Raw genomic sequence first — 22,006 nt, 5'->3', positions numbered from 1 at the left:
CTATCGATTCAACGGACGCAATATTATACTGTATAGATATATCGACTAGCCAAGAAGTGAACGAGGCGCTGTCCACTCGAAATATCAAACCTTCGAATCATACCTGAAAAGCCTTGTCTCTGTATTTTATACGTTTTTTTTTTCATTCTTCCTTCATGCGGGTCAACTTGAATCCCGCCTTTGTCATAAATCGTTACGAGCATAGATTCGATCCGTACCAAGAGATTCTCAAACGTTACCGAAATTCGCTAATTGTCTTCGATTTCAACCGCTTTCAAGTCATCTTCCATCACGCAACTTATCATGAATCGTTCTTTTTGTTGCAGTCATAAGTCTCTACATGAAGCTGTTCGCCACGGTGCAACCTAATAGGGTGAGTCAGTTCAATTGCCTTAAAACCTTGACTGTTTTCCATTTATTAGATCAAGTACGAAATTTTCTACAAACTCGCAGAACACACTGCGGAGTCTAAGATCAGTTGCTCATCCAGCAATATCAGATGAAAGCAGCAAAGGTTCCCATTGTCGTCACCTTCTCAGAACCATGAAAATTACAAGCTGATTCCTGACCCTAAAAATAATCGACCAATCATTGTGAAAATCTATCATTATATTCCCATGAAACTTTGAAATGTAAAACGGAAGCCTGAAACCCTTTCTTACGACGTTCATCTGCGCGACTTGGCAGTTTGGGTTTTTGGCAATGCGAGTAGTTTACAAATCCGGATCCGTAATCCGTGAAAATATAATATCCCGCTTTCTGTATCTTTAGCTGGCTTGGACCGAGCCTAAGTTCACACGGTTGGTTCAGCCAAAGGTATTTGAACGAAATATGACGTTCGAAATTGACTTAATATGTCCATTATCGACTGCGTCGTCGATCCTCGCCGAGCATCTGGCGTCCTTACAATTTTCACAAATAACATAGCCACCGTGCTTAAAGCTTTTATTCGAATGACGTGTGCGTATGTATCTCCGTGAAACTTTCATTCTCGAAAGGAAAAGTGGGATACAACGCTGCAGGTATAACAACAACAGAATCGCGAGAAATTTTACAAATATCCAATTCTCCATCCCGACGTTCCTGCATCGCGGTTATTTTATTTTCTTCCAGATTTTCTTCCTCCTTCTTCCTCTCGCCCACACTCGAAACACTCCATTCTTCGATTCAGCTCATCCGTGAGCTTTAAAAACGTTGCGCTACAGAAAAGTCTGAGCTGTTGCGGCTCTTAGCCTAAAACGACGTCAAATAATACAATAATTGTCCCTTTCAACAGTCGAAAAGGTAAATTTTTAAGAAATTTGTCTCAATATAATATTGTCGTTCAATGGCCGGTTGTGCAGTATCTTGGTTCTTCATTGTGTGTGAAAATTTTCTACGCCCAGTGGCGCCGAACGAGATTCCAAAAACCGGAATCAAGTTCTTTTTCGTCGCGTAAAAAGCATTGAAAAATCCCCAAAATTAAACACAGTGGCGTTATTTTCGCCGGTGTTTTATGCTCGGCAATTTTTCTTCATCAATTGCACAGTTTTTCAGCATTTTTTGGAAACTTGACGAGAACGAAACCGACATCTCGACGCCGGCACCCTTGCAAGTTAACCGAAATGCACAAAAGGCGGGGGATCGTGGACGACGAAGTCATTGTGGCAAATATAAGTTGAAATAACTTTGAAATCGTTCTTCTATATACATATATATGTATATGTATAATAGAAGGTCCTCGTCTGGAAGTCTTTTGGAAATTTAAGTGACTGCGCTGCAGATCGAAACTGGAAATTCATTCGCTGCTTTTACTACCTTCGAAGGCTTTCGAGTTTTCTGTAATAGTCACAGTTACTCGAATGCCTTTTAACTCCGAGTTTTCGGCCCGTGAAAAAGTAACTACTCCATTATTCCGCAGACCTCCGAAGCAGATGGAACGCCGCTTTTTTCAAACAAGTTTCTGCGAGATCGAAAATCGGAGTTTCACACACGAAACGATCTAACCGTCTTGGCAATGATTGTCGATTGACCAAGAACAATCGATTTTTGGTGAAATCGTTTATTTTTTCCCAATTAATCGAGTATAATTTACGAAATTTTGATTTTATGTGCACCGTTTAGAAAACATACGAAATTACGCAGATTCAATCTAATCGTGATCGATTATTTTTAGCTTAGTAGCAATTACTAATCGGCGGAAAAATACGAGTTTTCTCTTCTTCGATGAGCGAATTTTTACCCCCACGGTCATAGACCTGAAAGAGCAGTTAAAACTGAAAATCGTTTTCAAGGTTGATTCGAAAAGCTTTTTCTCCTTTATTTATAGATCCGGAAGATTGGAAATTTTTTCGAGGTTTTTAAAAACTAAGAGAAAAATGTTCCGGAAAATAGTTCGTACATATTCTAATCGTATTATGGACAAATTGTGAAAATTATTATCGATACAGACAAAATTTTTACGAATTTTGATGCTAGTGAGAAAAGTTTGGACGTATTTCAATCGATAATAGAAGAAATATCGATTCAAAGTGAATAAAACTCTAAAAATTCGGCATTTGAAATATTGCACATTTTTGTGATGCATGTTAAACGAAAAAAGAATAAGTAAATGGTTTTCTATATTCTGCTATAAAAACTAGCAAGATTGATTAACACCAGGTTTCATCGAATCGTGCAAAACTTTCATCGATAATTCTTCGAGACAATTGAAATCTGTGTAAAAAAAAAAAAGAAAAAACAAGAATAACGAATCCAACACCATAAATTATGTGCACAAAATTGCACCTACCTAGATAGAAAAATCTTGAATAGCGTTCACAGACAATATCAGTTGTTGTCGAATGATGAAACGAAAGAAGAAAGGAAGAGCGAATAAAGTAGGAATTTCCTAAGTAGGTATAATTCGACTTGTTTCCGCCCCGTGCAGAAGAATAAGGAAAAGAAGAAAAAAGGGACGACGTACGGTGCAAAATATTTAACAATATTTTCGAAAGTCTTTTTTATTTTTTTTTTTTTTTTTCTCCTCCTCCTTCTTTGGCTCTTTTTTAAAACGTAACCCAATACTTTGCCACTTTGGTTGAAGAGATTAGGTGTAGCTGTAGGTATAAGGTATTTAAGTAGGTACTCGTTATACACGCGGGATCCCACAAAAAGAAGAAGTAGCGCGTGATCTTTTGTGCGGCGCAAGATATTTCCAGGGCGAAGAATATCGGGGCTCTATGGTGGTCGTGTCGGATTTCAAAACGGGCAAAAAGTGCACACACTGCATCGGTTATATACGCCTACAACGTACGTGCATGCATACGTGAATGCGTGAGCGTGTGTTTATTATACGTATTTATTACTATACCCGTGACGATATTTCTATACGTGTATTTATACGCACACGGTACATTTTCAGGGGAACGGTGTCGAGATGGATCAGGAAAGATCGGGCTGATAATCTAAATGGAAAAATTGAATTGAATTGCAGGGTACAATAAAGGGATTCGGGCATATTTGGCTACCCGTATAACGACCGGTAATGGCTGTAATCTGATCACAAATACGTTCTTCTTCTTCTCTCGTCTCTTCCTTCTTTCATTCTCTTTTTTTTTTTTTTTTTTTATTTTTTCATCTTACCTCTGCTAGCGAGCAGGGAAAAAGAAAGGAAATGAGAAAGGAAAACAACGATACGATTAATTTGGTGTAACATTTCCTTGCTTCTTTCACCTGATGTATATTGTGTAGAAAAATTACAGTCGCCTGACTTGATATTTATTTGATAAAAAAAAAAGATCCTTTTCATCCGTTCTTTTCGAATACCGAAAATCATCGCTGAACAATTTTTGAAAAATAATAACGACGGACGGGCGTTTAACTATAAAATATTTTTCACCGGGGCAAACGAAAGGTACAAAAAAAAAAAAAAAACTGTAAAATGGTCTATACAACTTTACGATGAAATTTTGATAAAGCTGCAACGAAACGTTTCGTGATTTTTCTTCTTTTTTCTTTTTTTGTGTTTCCTTATTCACAGCGTGATGTAAATCTTTTATTTCAGTCGAATATTTCCTGCACGCGTCGCAATTGCACCGATTAACGAAAAATATCGTGAAAAAATGAATAGTAATTGAGTTTAAAAAGATGCAAATAAAATTTCTTCAAAATTGAAGGATCATGTAGAGGAAAAATTTCAACTTATCAGAGGAAAAACTCAAAGTCGAGGAGGAATATTTTGCAAGGGATAGACATCTACCGATGATGGCGGGAACTGAGATGCATTCTCAAACACCGAGGGTTGGAAATTTTTGTAACAGATGGTGCCAGTGCCCATCCACGTGGCTGCAGGACCGAAATCTAAAAATAGAGAAAAATTTATGGGCCTTTAACGGAACGACACAGCGGCGGCATTCCGTCCCGAGTCGTAAAGGAATCATTGCATACATCCTAGGACTTGTTTTATTTGTTAATTTAAAATATTCAGCGTGCCATGACGTAAAGCATATCGAGCGAAGGGCGAAAGTCTTTTCTCTCGTTTTCTTCTTCTTCTTCTTCTTATTATTATTATTATTATTATTATTATTATTATTATTATTATTATTATTGTTGTTGTTGTTGTTGTGATTTTATTGACACAGCATTTCGGCAATTATAATCTTGTATCGAAGCATTTTAATGCATTCGTACGTTTATATACCTACTAATTATAATTTTTGTTAGAAAGCTATTCCGTGATTCGCTTACCCATGCAGGGGATTTAATTAAATGCCGACTGTAATAACAAATTTGTACAAGTTTCAACGTAACTTATAACGTCTATAATAATTTGATAACGCGTGTAATCGGAACGGGAATTTGATATGAATCATAATAAACATTGTCCGAATGTGTAAAAATTATACTTCCGAGGTTGTGCTAAAATATTTACATACTATAGACTTTATTAGACGAATGAATTTTTTTTTATTTTCTCAATTTCACGAACGTGCAGAGAAGGGGCGACGATCCAACAAGGAGCAATTAAAAATTTAAATCCGAAGCTTGAAAAAGCAACCAAAAACAGTACCGTAGAAAATTGTTAATCGTTTATTTTAGTTTTTCTCTTCTACTCGCGATGTTAATTATTATTTTCGTCTATTTTTAAAATAATTCTTGATGCAGGATTTAGGAATTTGGGAAAGATTTCTTTTGGGGTGATAAAGAAAACTCATGGTATAATTTCATTTCACACAATTTATTGTATATTTGTAGTTAGAAGTCATAAAACGATGAGAACACACACAATTATCAATAGGAGATTGGATCATGCTGTCCAAGAAACAAAACGACACAAAAAGATGAATAACATACGAGACGAATCATGAGATTCGAACGAAAAAATCAAAAATCAACCAAAACTAAAAAAAAAAAAAAAAAAGCTACAGTGTGCGTAATAAAATAACTAAACGAATTACGTTTATAAAATAGTACATATGTATATATACGCGTATACGAAAAATCACAAAACGTTAAATAAATGGTGCATAATAAGAGTTTTAAAAAACAAAATAGAAGACGAACTCGAAATCCTTGAGAGAAAATATTTCCTTTAAAATACAAAAGCATATAGCAAACGAAGACAATTTTGACACACGTGAATTCAATTATTATTTTCTGATATCAATCTGATTGGGTCAGCCGACTCTCGATTCAGATCGTTAATTATCTAGATATCACAAAACAACGTCGAGCCAAGTTTTTCATTATCCTATAAGTCCTTATTAACGAATATTATTCATTACATCTAGCGTTATAATTTTAGTCTTATATAATTTTGTAATAAAATCCTTACGATTTTTAGTATCACAGTTTCAATATTCATATCTCTATCTCTCTCTCTCTCTCTCTCTCTCTCTCTCTCTCTCTCTTTCTCTCTCTCTGTCTCTTAAAAGCTACAAAAGAACATTCTTCTTTTTATCTCATTTAGCCTAATATCACATGATTGGAAGACAGTTTATCATACTTTCTAATTCTAATGTACAAAAATTTTCGTTCTCCGAATTTCAAGCTTCTTATCCATCGCAGAATTTCCGTACATAAAATCGTTTATCACGTATGACAGTAATCGTCGATCATTTTATCTCTGAATCATTAAGCTATTATCACAGTTGAATCGTACGTATAATAAAAATTATATTGATGATAATTAAACTATTTCCAATTGCACCTTATATTATCATAGAAAATCACTCCTCAATTATTTAAAATTATATGTATTAATGTATGTATATACCTAATTTTTCATCACAGAATTTTCATCTTTATACAATATGCACTGGGCGGCCTTGTCGGCGAACGATACAATTTTACACGTTCGCCTATTATTCGTCTACTTAAAATATATGAATTTAACGTTAAAAACTACACCGAAAAATTATCGATCAGAAGCTAATATCACAGTTCACGACTTATGCTTAAACCGCATAAATCTTTTACTATTTTATAATACCTACACACAAGTAATATGTGTATTGAGAATCAAAAAGAAGAACTAACTCATTCTCATTATCAATTACAAACGCAGTTAAAGCTTGAGCAATATTGCAGGTGATTTATACGCTTATTCTAAACACTAAATCTACTCGCTAAGCGATAACTATTGCTAAATCTAAGCTAATCTAATAAGTTGATGAAAAAAAAAAGGATGAGAAAAGAATGGTGACTTTTCGGTAAATCTTTGTCCATAAGTAACGTACAATAAATTGACATGTTCACGCTACACACGACATAAATTCGATTCACCGTAATTATCGATAGGCTTACGATTAAAGTTGTTTAACCAGATGTCGACGAAATACTGATTAGAGTATGAATATCAATGAGTTTAGAAAATGAACAAATATAGTAGAGTTTTTCTTCTCTCAAGCAAATTATTTTCAAGTCACTATTACAGCCGAGAAGGCTCAAGTAAAGCTGTTCGATATCACATTTCGGTTCTTACTTCATCCTCTTCCTCCTCCTCCTCCACCTCCTCGTCCTCCTCCTCCTTCTCGAATCATCATCTTCACTGAACTCGGGCCTGGATCTCGCGGAGCTCGTTGAGCAGGTTGTCATCAACGACGTTGGCCAGTTCCCGAAGGGTGTAAGTCATGCCGGACTGGACCCAACGCACCTGAGAGTCGTTGACCCGGTTTTCGTTGGCGGCGTTCTGCCAGTCGACGGCCTCATCGCTGGTGGAACAAGGGTGCTTCCCGATCCTTTTAAGCCACAGCTTGACCCTCGCGACGACAGCACTCTTTGCGCGATGAACGGACGGGCCCCAAAAGCGGGCCTTATCTCGCCGCGCATCGGGGCCTACGAGCGACGATCGAACTTCGACGGCGCACATTTCGACGCTCGAAATTCGCGACGGGAGATGATTACGATTAACGTCCGGACAGAAATCAGTGGGGAAAATTTTCCTACGATGCAGCTAATTCTGCGCCGCGGAAATCTAACGGCTATTGTACGGCGATCAGGCTCGGTCTCAGTGATCGAATGAGCCGCTCTATGAGGCCCCGGGGCCTTATATAGCCGCGCCGGCGCCTGCGCGATGCATCTAGCTGCAGCAGAAGCATGCGAGGGCATGCGCCGCGGGGCCCGGGCGGAGAAAAATACGCGGGGCCTGACGGCGCGGCGCGCGCTGCGCAACTTCAGGGTCGAGCCTGCCTCTTCTTTGTGTCGCGGCTCGCGCAGAGCACGCGGCCAACGCGCACGGTAGCCGGCGCATGCGCGGCACAAGCTTGGGGCGGGCGCGGAGGGGGGGAGGGACGCGGGGCCCGGACCCGCAACTTGTGCCCGGAGCGAGCCCCCCCCCCCCCCCCCCCCGACCGAGGGATGGGGCCCGAGGCGACGGCTACGCCGATGAGGAAAGACGGAGGAAGGACTCGTGCGCCGAGTAAGGAGAACGAGGGAGAGAGAAAAATTGAAGAGATTGGCGAGGAGGAGGAAGAGGAGGGGGGGGGAGGTTTATAACGCAACGTACGATCTGTCGAGGATTTACTTGCAGTACTTATGGATGGTAGGGAAAAAACTGGGGACTCAACTTGATGTTACTGTAAGAATAATTAGGTATACATACACGAGTGAAGGATTGTTGAACAAGATGCATTTACTTATCTACGATATCGTGAATTATTACTCGCATTGTGCGTTGCAGGTTTCAGAGATTATTGAAAAGTGATCGACGGATATTTTTGATAGGAAATAAGATTTGGGATAAGAGGTTTTTTGGTAGATCATAGGTAGCATTGTTACCGATTTATTAACTTATGGTATTATACTCGATACGTTGCGGACTTAGACTCATGATTCATGGATGTCATGGGCGTGGTTTGGATCTTTACGTAGGGACTTGAAACTTAAGTTTTTGATAAATTAACTGAGTTTTGCGTAGACCCAGAACTTCGCATTCTAAGTTCTCAAATATGAAGGATTTAATAAGTGTTGCAAAAACGATGTTGCATCGATATTGACACTCCAATACAATATTGTCAAATATTTTTTTACTCTTTCCTTCGTAGTCTGATTCTAATTTATTCCCACTCTGCGTTGTCTCTTTTTTTTTTTATTTTCTCTTCTTCTTCTTTTTGGTGTATGATTTCAGTCGATTTACGGACAAAAATTACCTAGTCACGTTTCTCTTTCAAGGAAGGTGAAAGAGGAAAATAACTTTGTAGCGGCACCGAGATAACGAAAGGAGACTTTCGATAATTGTGTTTTCAAACTTGACAGATCGACGTATAAATCAATCGACCAGCAAAAAAGATGTCCACATATTTTTTCGAAACGAACGGTTCCTTACGTAGTCACAGATATGATTGATACTGTAAATGGAAAAGCGAATTGAACTGTAATTCGTGAAAATGAAAAACTTAAACCATGTATTACTCGTATTTCGAAAATCTTCCGCATGTTGTTGATCAGGGTATACAATTAACGAATGTTTACACTCGCGTAGGAGGAAAAAGCGGATGAATAATCGCAAAGAATAGCGGTAAATTCACCGCCAGATTTCTGCAGCGACATGTTCGTAACGAAGCAATTTATCAAGACCACACGTTCTTACAAGAATTTCAAAGCACAAACACGAACTCACGTACCAAAGATTTTTTAAATGCTTAATTGGAGAATGACACTGCTCGTGTGTATAATTTATATCGTAGCGATAAATAAAATTCTCCCCGTACTCGCCGGCGGTCTTACAGGCAATAAATAATAATCCGCATATACCGGTAATTACGGCCTCCTGATATCTCGGTATAAATGTATGTAAATATACACATATTCATACAACGAATCGATTCGCTATTTGCATGATGAAAATATGCGTCTCGGGGGTTTCGCCGAGGGCAAGAGGCGAGTGCATCTCGTAATATTCGCTTGCGGGACGACGATGGGTGTGTCGGTAATCGTTTTAAGCTCCAAGGAAATTGATTTCTCGCAAGCTCGCCGAGTTTCGTACCTACATCTTCGCGCGAGGAAAATTCATTGGTCGAATCTGAAGTCGATGACGGGAATTGAAAAAAATTTTCTATCTTGATATAAATTCGGTTGTCTATATCGATAAATAAGATAAAATAAAAAATACACCTGTGTAGAAATAAGAAGGTCGTAATAAATAACGACTCGTTGAGTTCTTCAAGCGTCAACGAACCTTACGCCCATTTGTTTACTTGCTCTTTCGTCATTCTGGTCGATTGCCAAACGAGTTTACAGATCGTTCGTTGAATACCCAGGCAACCTGCGAAACTAGGTCAAGGGCACTCACTCCTGTTCGATAACCTCGCGATTCGCGGTCGTTGTCACGATTATCGGTTAATTGGAGTGTTTGTAATACTTTTTTAGCCGTAGACTCTGATTTGAAATTTTGTGACGATTCAACGCGGGATATTAAAAACGTTGCCGGGCTAGGTGCGAGTTTCGTCTAAACGTAAAGCCGGGATTTCGTTGAAAATTTTATCTTGTGAAACGAGGCTGATCTTTTATAATCAACGAATCTTGGGAGTAAGTTATTTATTATTCATGAATCCGTGAGTATAAAATTTGAATACATGTTATTACGATTATATGATTTCATTCACGATGTCTTCTCATATTTTGAAAATGGTTAAAACTCCGAATGTACGTAGTTATGATGTTGGAAAGTTTCTGGACCGAATCGTCCGCTCGATTTTATAGTACGAGAAAAATTGGATCAAAATATGTCAAAACTTGTTTTTTTTTTTAGGTATTATTTTTCAATTAATATAGCCAAGTTAATATAAACTTTGCAATAAATATCTGATCAGTGAAAGCTTTCATTTGGATTCCCAAAATCTGGTCAAATTTTTTGATTTTTTTTTTCTGAAGTTAGAAAATTGGATTATCGTTAGAAAAGATCGGTCATAATGAACGAAAATCGTCCGGAGCTTTCATCACTCGGACTGATAACGTAATTTGAATTTGCACAAGGGTGGCAGACTCGAGGTGGTGAGGCGGGGTTGAATTTCCGAATTTGACAAATTTCGAATTACTTGGTGGCGAATCTTGAAGTAAAGAAATCAAACTTTTACGAAACAACAAAGTTTCGAATGTTCGAAATGCCGAAGGCTCGAAGTTCCGAAATGCGAGAAGATAAGAAAATTCAAGCCAAGATGGAGCAAAGTTCGGTAAAATTAAAATATCCTCACACAGCGTAGTTTCCCAAACGAGTGGGTGTAAAAAATCAGAATGACCAGGATTCCGAACTGAAAATATCGAAAATCAAAACCCCAAAGAAAGATCAAAGCGACGAAATATCACCAAGCCAAAAATTCACGGAACCGAAAATCTTCGATCATCCGGAATTTCAGTGTTTCGGATTTTCAAGTTTTCTCATTTTCGCACATCCGGAACTTCGAAACCTCGGAATTACGCCCCTTTGAAATTTTCCACTCTCTTGATTTGTTGTCTCGTCCAAGTTTGATTTGTTAACCTCGAGCCCCCCCCCCCCCCCCCCCCCCCAGTAAAAAAATCAAAATTCGTCGCTTACGGAGCTTTCGGAGCTTTTACAAATTTGGAATTCGAATCCCGCCGTAAGCCGGAGGTCCTCGCGCATGTACTTAGATCCCTGACCCACCCCACGCCGGCATCTGTCAGCCTGTGTGCGGTGGGTGCGAAGGAGTCCCCGTGCGTGAGGGGCGCGTGCTTGCGTGTGCGTGCAGCGTGCGTGGAGTCGCGGCAGCTGGAGATTCGCGCGTGAGAACTCGGTGGCACGGAGGTTCCCTGGTTTCGTCGCCACCTGTCCTCGGCTCGCCTTCGAAACCCCCGCCTCTTCGCCCCTCGGCTCGCCTCGCCGCGTCTTGACGAAGCTTCGTTATGTGTATCGGAATACGGGAAGGAAGCGTGCTTGAAACGTGGTGGTCGTGTGCGAGGAGCGTGCAGGGAGGAAGGAGGCCCCAGAACCGCGTCACCTTTTTCACATGTTATGCATCTTTTTCCTTTTTTTCTTTTTTCTTTGTTTTTCATTTCTTCTTTTCTCCCTTTCATCTTCTCCATTCCCGTTTCCGTGTTCCTCGTTTTCGTTTCACTTTTCTTCACTTTTCTCACGGTTCATCCGTCTCCAATCTTTCCGAACCGGATTATTACCCACGATCTATGAAGATGGATCGTTTTTTTTTGTTTTTTTTTTTTTTCTTTTCTCAACTTCGCGATCATTTTTATCTAACATCGAAGGAACGAGAGAGTAAGGGAAGTTACTACGATCACGCCGAGAGTTAAAAGTTTACTTTTTACTAAACCTCGACGTTTCAAGAACCGAGAATCACCGCTACATTTTTTACATGGCTTCGAAGAAGAAAAAACTAAAGAAGATCGAGAAATTCTGGTGAATCCGCAATACTAAATTTATACAATTCAAACACACATTAATTGACTTTTTTTTTTTTTTTTTTTTTTTTTTATAGTGACACGATTCACCGTATTAACGACGGATTATTAACAGCGTATTTAATGGCGACTTTGCAGGTTTAAAATGTTGTGTTTTTATCACGTTATTTAATCTTTAAATTCCTTTTGTGCCCGTCAATCACGTCGCGTCGCCGGGCGCGATTTGTAAACGCTTGATTCGCTGATTGCAAAAGAGAGCGAATCACATACACGATTAAATGGCAATTCCGCATATATTATATATACATATATATAATAATGTTACAGCTATTCAGCGTATTTTGCGTCGGGTAACACGTCTTGAATTTTTCAATGACATTTCACTTCCGACATGCAAAACTTCCGCCTTTTACTCCAATTCGTTCGTTACCTTCTTGTAACATCACAAATGCGGAAAATGTGTTTTGAAAAACAATAAAAGAGAAGAAATTTTTGACAGGTAATTTACAGGTAAAAAAAAAAAGCGGCCTCCTACAATTTCCATTTTATATCGTTAACCGGTTACCTAGAGATTTTTGCTATAAAAAATAGAAAATTAAAAAAATATTTACTGGAAAAAAATTGCTTAAATTGGATCGTCAAGTATAGAATTAAATTTCATTTTACACCCTGTGACGCATACGCTAATTATCGTTCATATATAAAGACGGATGAAAATTTTGTGACATGCAATAATTAAAGATATTTACGAAAGAATCGCAACAACGTTTTTCATTTCAAATCTTGTCCGGCGTAAATACGGGACTTGGAAGAAAGAAGAATGAAAGAAATACAGATTCGTTCGAATAAGAAATCACAGATAGATAAGGTGTAGTTAAAAGTACCGCGAGTTTATTTTTGTAAATCTCCTTTACTTCCAGTTTAAATAAGAATTGCGATTCCATTTTCCGCTGAAGAGTTTCATACGTAATCGTACAAGCGTACAGAGATGACGTTGATGTCTGTTGCGGTGAAAAGAAAGAAATAAATAAATTCGCTTTTTAAAAGTCTTACAAAAAATTTCAGCTGTATTACGTATACATATAACATGAGCAGTTACGAAAGCGTTTCTATTACCGCACGCAACAGCGGAATTTCGATCCCGCAGAGCTGTTTTCTGCAGAGGATCACGCGGCGTTATCTCAACGTCTGGATCTGTAGCTCGGATGAAATCCAGAGACAGTTCGTTCGCGTCTGCAGGGTCGCTTAATTGGCTCCTTTGACGCGCGTTCAGGGATCGCGTCATCTTTCAAAACGATCGCGAGCCGCAGTTTCGAGCCTCGGTCTCCTTCCTGCGGCTGTTTTGCTGATTTTTTATTACCGAAAGCAGATTTTCTTACGTTTCATAATTAATGTACAATATTATTCGCAATTAGCTTTTCCCAGTTTTGCCTGATTGTAAAAACTCGAAGAACTTACGTATCTTTATCGAACAGAAGTAAGTTTTTTAAGGACGACTAAATGAACGTTTTTATAAATCTTCAGGATTCATTGAGTCGAGTTTGAAAGCAGTGATAAATTTCTGCGTCAATTCGTCGTAGACAAAATCATCGAACAAAGTTCTCTTCGTCAAGTAGGTAAAATTGTCGGACTTTCAAAATGCTGGGCCTGATGGTTATTAAAATTTCAAAGTTTGCTGGGTCATTGAGAAAGTTTTTGTACTCTTGCGTATCATCGGATCAACATTTCTTGTATCAAAAAAATTCTTTCTTTTTTTTTTTTGACACATTTTGTTTGAGGATTCACTTCCACCCGCATTACTCGGATTGCCTTTACATTTGTATGTAAAATATTGTACATATTATACCGTTCGAATAATTGATCTCGATAATATATTCGTATAATCGTAATGAAAATCGTTGTACCAGCATCTTGGAAATAGTATTCTTTGTTTTTTCTTGTCATTCCTTCTTATGCTTTTGATAAATTTTTTCAGGCGCACTTACACAGTTGTAACTCAAAGTTCCACGCAGAGATAAAGTCTTGTATTTTATAAAATATACGATTATTTGCGTTGAGTCGAAGAGTGACCAGATGCGACGGTAACTTGTCTCGCAGAGTTTTACCACGGACTATTATTTACGTGCGCAAATCAATGCGCCAAAGTATCGTCTCTGGGATTTTAACGAGCTTGCGCAAGCATGTAAAGTCTTGTAACGTTAGTTGGTCGGAAACACCGTGAATTACACGGAATCTCGTTGAATCGTCGAACGATTTGGTCACATCTGTGAATTTTAGTATTTTTCCCGCGACTGCGCTCCGCCCGTAAAACGTACGGGAAATGATATCGGCCGTGCGCAGAATGCGCACAGGCCGCTTAAACCTGAATTACAGAGGTATCGAGGTACTTTACGACGTTATTGAAGTTCGCATTAAATGCTGCGCGCGTCGCCCGTCGAATAATATCGATAATTTCTTCTCGTAACTTACGCGAGTCGTGTTAAAAACCATTTGCGCACATGACGAAGCCGCCCGGCGATTATAAACGAAATCCAGCGACGAATGTATTCGCTCAGAATTTATATCACGTTACTCTTCCGATCTGTCGCCGTAGGCCCAAAATTAAACATTTTCGAACACGCCGGATTTGGGACTGCTATCATTTAACCAGTTCGCGGGAATCAACGACCCCGCCAATTAATTGTCACCAGATATAAAAATATCCCCGCGGCGTGAATTCCGTGCGCATATTTATTTATTTATTTATTTTTTATTTTTTCACCTCGCGCACCACGTTCGCATAATAATTCCATAAAATACGAACCGTATCGCTTCTTCTTTTCGACGTATAATATTCGTTTTTGTCACTTTATTTGCTCACATTACGCGCGTTGATCGTTTCGATCGCAGATCGCGTCGCCGCGGGCGGCACGCGATATTTTCTATAATTAATTCCAACTTCCTTAGATAAATTTCTTCGCCTTTATCGTCTCTGTAATAACATCGTACAGACCCCTGTGACGCGTTGTGGAAAAAAATCGACATTCACACGCGACGCTGTTATTACATATGTTTGTTATAAAGCTGCTGAGGAGGTCGGTTATGCAAACTAATCAGTCGCACTAATTACGGCTAATTCGTCGTTTTTACTTTCATTCTCTACAATATAGTTTTACCATTCTTTGTTTTTTCATCGTTTTTTTTTTTTTTTAGCTAACAAATACCGTCACGCTGTCGAATATTTTTCGTTCTCAATGTAGAAATTCTATCGCAAATACTCGGGAATTCAATTCCTTATTACACATATACGCAATAGCAAATCTGCGTGTCTGACCACCCGTTGTTTTTACCACTGCACCGCATTCTTATATTTTATAGTGGAATTTCAAAGGCCGCCGGTCAGTTTTTTTTTTTTTTTTTTTTTTCTCCACACCAATCATCGACGAAGTGACAAACAATTTTTACTACCTTATAATACATGCATAATCAATTTCCAGTTTTACATACATTTATTGCACACGATTGTTTTATTTTTATTTATTTTTCTTCCATCATCCGATCGACTGCTCATTTTACTCTTTTATTTCGTCTCTGCTGGAAATTTAGCGGACTTTCGATATACGGATTTTGAAATGAAAGTGTCACCGAATCGGTAAGATATTTTTCCGAAAAGTGTGAAGAAAAATTTTCCGAACTCGGTAGAGTTATTTTTTTCCATAATTTTCAACAAAAAATTTAAATTAAGTTGAAGTAATTATAGCCGTATACGTACATAGTATAGAATTACTTGCGAAATTCGTACCCATTAACAAATATTTTTCTTTTCAATTACCTGACGTGTATGTATATATATATATATATATATATATTATAAATCGGTAAGCAGATTGTTTATTTCGTTCCTATCGAAACGAAAATTTTATTATTCAATGATTGAACTGTCTTTTCCTAACGTCACGTTCCAACGATCAACGTCATTCGCTGCCGCGACGCGTATCATCAAAAATCGTTTGCCTAATAATTATTCCAGGTGAATATAATTCGAACGAAGCTTGTTACTAATTACAAAAGTCATACGTGATGCATCAGCGGCTCCCATAATTAGACTTGCCATATATTGACGCGGACGGTAACGCTTGAGTGCCGATATGTGTAAGTATGTGGTATATAATATTATAATCGACGTGTGTAACGCCCGACAGCCAAAACGAATCGACCTACTGCACCGTAACGTGTATCGAAACATACGTGTATATATATATATATATATATATATATATATATATATATATATAACGTTACACGCCACATTCGTAAATGGACAGATTTTTCATGTGGAAATATTTTTTTTTAACCTACCCCGATCGTCTTCGGCACGGGCAGTAATGTATAGCTTGGGTACAGATTTAGACACCCCCACCCCCCCTTCTTTGTATAAGAAAGAGAGGCCCCAGGGGGAGGGGGGAGGGGGAGGGTGGGTGGATCGGTGTAGTAATTAGACACAGGACGGAAGAGACTCGTGATGATCGAAGAGCGAGAGATCGTTCAGGGTCACAAATCAGCCGAGACAAATCGCTGATTAATCCTCTTCGCTCGGATGTAATATCAGATAATAATCCATCCTTGCTCGGCTAGATGGAACGCCAAACCCTTGATGTGTTTTATATTTATATATATATATATATATTGTATGCGTGTATGCATGTGTATGTATAGAACGTTACATCTCCGCGCATCCTGCTGCCGCAGCCTTTAACCACCGACTTCATTTACTTTCCTATCACACCTGATCTGTAATTACCAAATTTAATCAAAGTTCCTGTTATTTTCGTCACGAAATAAGAGTACGTAGACATCGTTTACGATTTTTTATCTCTCACCGTTTTTGCGCTGAGTATATTTTTTGTTAATATAATTTTAGGATATTGGAAAAAATTGATATTTCAGTCGCACGGCGTCCATTTTTTCCATTTTTCTAGGGCATCACGAGTGAGGCGTGAATTCATTGAGGATTTAATTTCGCAATGATGTCATGTTGAATTCTTCAAAACGACAAGTTCAATGCAATCCTGATTATAATATGACGCTCAATTTTTATACCGCAATCAATGTTGATTAGCGTACTTTTGACGATTTACGGTACGTAGAGTTATGTGAAAAATTTGTCGAAACAAAAACGTGATAAGACGAGATTTAAAAAAAACAGCAGCCTAAGCCAATCGTGTTAAATCTGACAAAAATGAGCCTATGATTTAGATAGACAACATAACTAGATAATTATGTCCGATGCAGACAATTTTTAATCACTCGTTTCAGCTTTCACTTGTGTCTTTGGTACGACACCTTTTTTTTTTCTAACCCAACTTCACGTCCCGCGAATTCTTCACCCTCACATTTCATTTCTGCTCGATTCTTTTCTTGTCCCAGTTTCATTCTACTCGTCTACAACATTCACTTAATAATATAAAATGAAATAAAATATTGATTTTATCGCGAGACGATAAAATATTCAAAAATTCTACGAAAAAACATCGAACGTTTCGATCGTTTTCGTTTATTTTCACACCCCCCCCCCCCCCCCCCCCCCCCCCCCCCCCCCCCCCCCCCCCCCCCCGCCTGCCTGCCTGTCTCGTTTCGCTTTTCTCATTGCTTGGTCAACCACGTGTTCAACACGCTCCTTGCGTGTGCTGTGCATGCGCTAGGGTCCAGGTTAAGGACGGAGAGAAGGAGAGAGAGAGAGAGAGGGGGGGGGGGGGGGGAGAGAGAGAGAGAGAGGCGAGCAGAGGATACACCCGTGCGCAAAGACCGAATGTAAAGGAGAGGGAAGAGGAGAAGAGAAGAGAAGAGAAGACGAAGACGAAGAGCAAAGCATCGAGACCGAAGTCACACCTGCCCGGTTTTCCCACGAGATATAAGGTCCCCCTGCACCGAAGACGCGAGCGGGGATCGGATGGTAGCTGCAACACTTGAAATCGCGCCAATTCCGGACCCCTGGAACGGGAATTCATCCCTGACTATAATATCTGGTCTGCTGAAGAATCATACGGCTGAATGACGTCTCTTTGTCCTTTGCCCTTCGTATCCAATGGCTGATGTAATTGAGGAACCGATTTCTGACCGGTTGACCGTAGCGAATAGTCGCCAATTTACCGGGGGTGGAGAAGTTTGGTGGAAATTTCATTATTACGGATTCTTTTACGTGGAGGGTTAGTCGCGACGATGCATTTCAGACTTACTTACTTACTTACTTGCTTGCTTGTAACGTCAAGTTACGAACATGTCCGATTTTCGTTATTTTGTTTTCTTTTTCTTTTATTTTTTTTCTTGTCGCCTTGTCTAATAATATAATGGTTTTGGTTACTCGTGTCAAAACTGGTAATATTCGATGTTAACTGATTGACAAAATAATGTACAATTACATTGACGAAGAATGGGGGAACATGGTATGAGAAAAATCTTCCTTATCTTTGACTTGAGAGATGTTATCTTGATTTCGAAAATATGCATGAATGTCGTATTGCGAGCTGTAAATATGGATCAAAGATGTTGAAAATCTTTGAAAAGTTTTTATTATACGATATTCTCGTTCCATTCGATACTATCAGTGGCAGTTCAGTACCATTTTCAGGGGGTACGCTAATTTATTGACCGTAACAAAAAACATTCTTTCGAAACAGAAGAAAACGAATAGAAAATTTAATCACATGCGATAACATATATCTCAAGACAGCAAACGTACTTTGTTAAAAAAATAAAAAAAAAAACAAAATATAGTAATTACACCTATCTGCACGTGTATTGTACTTGAACCTTGATATTCAGTCGTTGCGTGTATAAATCGAAGGACGCGAATCTGCAGGCAATAACCGTGCTAATGAAAACATATCCAAAGTTACAAAAACAAACGCATAAAACAAAAATAGAAAAATTTTACGTAAAGAAGTTGAATAATGTGTGCGCGAACCGACGCGATGTTTTTAATTACAACACATTTTTACCAGCTGAGCAAACGTGGCGGACATCGGATCGAATCGATCGCCCCGGGTTTCGTTTTTAGGTTACGTTGAACGTACACACGTTTTAGGCGGAACGCGCATGCGTCAATGTGTTTATAATCGACGCGTGTACAACGCATAATAACGCGACTTACCGATTTTTATGTATAACCGTGACCCGAGTCGTCGGCTTCTGCGTAGTTACGCTACATTATACCGAGTGCACGCGTCTCTTTGTAGACATGATATGTAAGATCGTTCCGTATTTCATGCACAGCCTCCGCGACTACCGAGAAATCGTATCTCCGGGGCATCATTAAAATCCCGGGAGGATAATAATTCCCGCAATTATGTTATATATACCGTGCTTTTTTGTCTGGCGACGTCTGCAAGCGCGAGTCGATTTTTCGTTTTATATTCATTCATTCGGCGCGGGGTGAATATGGGAGTAAATCAGATTCACTAAATCATTTATACCTCGTGTCACGTAAAGGATTTCTCTTCTTTTTTTTTTGCCAACCGTACCAAATATGACCCAGAAAATAAGTCGTTTTTCTTCAATAGAAACGACTTGATTCATCCGAATTATGTAATCGAACTACATTTTTTTTTTTTTTATCAATTAAAATTGCATTTATTTCAATCAGAGAAACATTTTATTTATATCCTACTTAAATTTGTAATCGTCATATATTTTGTAAATTGGACAATCCATTTTTTTTTTTTTTGTATCTCCTTTCGTTAGTCCGATAACTTTGAACTTTGAAATTCCGTATAATTATAATAATATTGTAACCGAGAGTTACGAAGACTTGTTTCAAAATACAGATATAGATCATCTCGAAATTATACCTAAAGAAGAGCTAAGTGTCGATGCTTCGTTTCAAATCGATTGAAAATTGTTTAAAATTCATCAGATACGTTGAATTTTACTCTACGATGGCTCGATTTTGGAAATTCATTGGAAAAACGTTCTTTAGAATAATATTTGGATCGTTGAATATTTAATCGTACAAACATTGCATTTATATTGATCTTATTAATGAGATAAAAACGATACGGAATCGATCATTGTAGAGAAAAAAATCTGCTTCAGTGACGCTGTAAAAAATAAAACTTTTCCGAACAGAAGCCGTTGTAATAAAAAAATCAAACCTGAACCATTTAAATATTCAACAATTTTGAAACGATTAGAAAGGAAGCATCGATATCATAAATTACATAAATACAATTCCAGTATATTTTCTTATTCTCGTATAATTTCTACAAAACATCTTCGTAGCTTACGAATAAAACGATTCGTCAAATACTCCAAAGCGCGACTATCTCCGAATAAAATAGACGACAAGTAGAAAAACCCTAAATTACCCGACAATTTTGCCGACTAACGAATATCCCTAATTCTCAATACTTTCCTCCCCAACTTTGTGTCAAACGCAAAAATGACGCAGGGTAGCTCAGCTTGCTGCATAGCTTCATTGAAAAATTATACGGGGTTATAAGCGCCCTGCTCCAATAGACACGGATCTTTATGGGCCTTATCGCGGCGTGAGATCGCCCGTCCGGCTACCGTCACGCCGAGGATTGGGCCAGCCGAGCTTCGTCCGCACACCTGAACGCCCTTGCCGCCGATTATATTTTATTATACCCGCATGCGCATGTGTGGAAACGTTGATTTATACACCGAACAAGTTGCGATACCAGGGGGCGAGACCCGTGATCCGAGTTGGTTACGATTTTAATCCGTTCTCTTCGTTAACGTCGAGGTTCGATAAAAAAAAAAAATAGTCGGACAAATGCCCGCGAAGATTCTCCAGAGATTGATACGAATTTAGATAAAATCGTTGTGATATTTATTGTTTCTAACGATAAGCTCAATCCCTTCTTTATTTCATTTCGTACATTTTTTTCACTCTCTCCCGAAATGTTATTACGTATAGTTGTACAATTTTACATAATATTAGTTAATTATTGTAGAATTTATTGATTGAGGTTTGTTTTTTAGTTTCTTTCTTTAGAGAAAAAAATGAAAAATTTTGTCGGAATTTGAAAATGCAGAGAAGAGAATATTTCTTAGTTCATATCGTAGGATAATCTTACTTTTGAAAACCGACACTGCTCTGTTGTTCTGTCAGACTTACAGAGAAATTGAAATATGGATGAAAATAGGCAATTCTCGGATCAAAATTGATTTATCTTAAAATAAACTTATTTTACAAATTAAAAACTATTTCATAGTACAAAACCTAGAATTAAGCTTGAATGTTGATGGGCAAGATTCAGAGCTAAAGTTGAATCCTGTAAATCACTGAAGGAGATAATCTGTATTAAAACTCTTTGATTGAAACGATAAGTTGAAAAAGTGTTCCGCATTATGCATTTGTATTCTGTCGGTCTGTATCACCGACTGCATTCATAAATGGGTCTATAAAAACGCGTGCACTTCTATCACATACGCATGTACAGATTGAAACAACAACCGATTTCTTGTTTCAATTTACCAGCTCGGCGGGTGGCGCGAACCGCTCTCTTAATTGGAAACTAGAGCTCCGAAATAAAAAAGAAGTATAAAAAAAATTGTTGAAACATTGGAAAATGGTGTAACGTACTTAAAAAACCTCGAACGATAATTGAAACTCAAACTGTTTTTACGTGATTTGAAAACGCGGCAGAATTGCAAAAATTAACTAATCGAGGTTTATCACATTTCGAATAAATCAAATTTCACAAAGTTTTATCAGTTTTTATAAGACTGCGCAGGATTTCTATAATGATATCAATATTTTTCTAAAATTTCAGAGACTTCATAGGGTTGCAAATAAATTTCAGATTTCTAGGAATTAAAGTCATTTCAACGATTTTTTTTTTCTTTTTGCGTTGAGATTACAGAATGTAGCAGGATTGTGAAAAATTTCTCAAAACTTTGAGGATTTCAAATCAACCGTTTTTCAGTACAAATTTCATCAGACTTCTCGTATATTTTTTTTTTTTTTCAATTTCAGAGTATTTCATTGACATCTATCAAGCTTTTTCAAATTCGAGAGAGCTGCAAAGTGAGTAAGAATCTCGAGGTTTTCGGTGTATGTCATCAAATTTTTCTCACATGCCGAATAACATTCAATATTTGCGATATTTCAAAAAAATTCACATTATTGTCATACTGACTTTATACGCGTCAGATTTCCCACACGCGGAATCGTTGG

At 38.2% G+C, this 22,006-nt stretch overlaps 1 protein-coding gene across 3 annotated transcripts in view; it reads left to right on the top strand.

Annotated features, from left to right (window-relative positions):
* The window catches only part of LOC124210655 (tubulin monoglutamylase TTLL4-like), a 101,497-nt gene that overhangs the window by 21,917 nt on the left and 57,574 nt on the right, over positions 1–22,006 (top strand). For 2 of the 3 annotated variants that reach the window (XM_069137958.1, XM_069137992.1), the window contains one exon: positions 327–373. The gene's annotated coding sequence lies outside the window, so the exon portion shown is untranslated. Of the gene's footprint in view, positions 1–326; positions 374–7,958; positions 8,039–22,006 lie in introns of those variants that run through there. The other variant, XM_069138019.1, reaches the window with a different exon arrangement.

This window comes from Neodiprion pinetum, chromosome 1 (genome assembly GCF_021155775.2).
Source record: "Neodiprion pinetum isolate iyNeoPine1 chromosome 1, iyNeoPine1.2, whole genome shotgun sequence".
NCBI classification, from domain to species: domain Eukaryota; kingdom Metazoa; phylum Arthropoda; class Insecta; order Hymenoptera; family Diprionidae; genus Neodiprion; species Neodiprion pinetum.
Note: the sequence above shows the minus strand (reverse complement) of the source record. Positions and strands in the feature narration are given on the sequence as shown.